A 1,164-nucleotide genomic window follows, 5' to 3' on the forward strand; every position below is an offset into this window, starting at 1 on the left:
TTCGCTTCGCCTTTGAAAAACGGCAGAGGGCGCTTCGGTGAAAGGAGATCTTTTGAACGTCTCTTTAGGAAACAGCAGAGGGCGCTGCTGCTGCTGCTGCTGCTTCTTCTTTTTCTCCCTATCCTGTACACAGTGCTGTGTAAATGTTACATCGTGTTTAGAAGGCCCGTCTTGGGTGTGCAAAGGCAGCTTACGGCCATTCCGGCCTGGGACTGCCCGATCTCGCCTGATCTCGGAAGCCAGGCTTGGCAGGGCCTGCTTAGGCCTTGGACGGGTGACCGCCTGGGAATACCCGGTGCTGTAAGCCTTTTTCGCTTCGCCTTCGAAAAATGGCAGAGGGCGCTTCGGTGAAAGGAGATCTTTTGAACGTCTCTTTAGGAAACAGCAGGGGGCGCTGCTGCTGCTGCTGCTGCTGCTTCTTTTTCTCCCTATCCTGTACACAGTGCTGTGTAAATGTTACATCGTGTTTAGAAGGCCCGTCTTGGGTGTGCAAAGGCAGCTTACGGCCATTCCGGCCTGGGACTGCCCGATCTCGCCTGATCTCGGAAGCCAGGCTTGGCAGGGCCTGCTTCGGCCTTGGACGGGAGAGCGTCTGATCCTGGCTAGGGACTTCCAGGCGGACTGGATCCTTTTCCTGAATGTCCACCCAGGAATGAGCGTCTGTTTGTGAGTGAGGACCTCCGGCTGAAGGTGGCCTTGTCGCTGTACCCATACCCGGGAACGGGTGCCTATTCCTGTCTGTGGACTGCCAGCGTGAACGGTGTCCCGGTTCCTGGATGTTTATCCAGGAATCAGTGCCTGTGGATTCCAAGTGACTCTGGAGCACCTTGGACATTATGGGCAGAATACGTTTTTTGTCAATTAGCCGTAGAACATCTTTTGAAGGGCCGTTTGGGGGTGCCTGAGTGGCTTACAGCCACCCAGCTCTGGGAGCGTCTGATCTCGGAAGCTAAGCAGAGCAGGGCCTGGTTAGTACTTGGACGGGTGACTGCCTGGGAATACCCGGTGCTGTAAGCCTTTTTCGCTTCGCCTTCGAAAAACGGCAGAGGGCGCTTCGGTGAAAGGAGATCTTTTGAACGTCTCTTTAGGAAACAGCAGGGGGCGCTGTTGCTGCTGCTGCTGCTGCTTCTTTTTCTCCCTATCCTGTACACAGTGCTGTGTAAA

The 1,164-nt window shown here is 55.1% G+C and overlaps 1 pseudogene; it reads left to right on the forward strand.

Annotated features, from left to right (window-relative positions):
• Positions 1-908: 908 nt before the first annotated feature.
• LOC123965075 lies at positions 909-1,017 on the forward strand (annotated as a pseudogene).
• Positions 1,018-1,164: the final 147 nt, after the last annotated feature.

The sequence above is a fragment of the Micropterus dolomieu genome, unplaced genomic scaffold, assembly GCF_021292245.1.
Source record: "Micropterus dolomieu isolate WLL.071019.BEF.003 ecotype Adirondacks unplaced genomic scaffold, ASM2129224v1 contig_8518, whole genome shotgun sequence".
Taxonomy (NCBI): Eukaryota; Metazoa; Chordata; class Actinopteri; order Centrarchiformes; family Centrarchidae; genus Micropterus; species Micropterus dolomieu.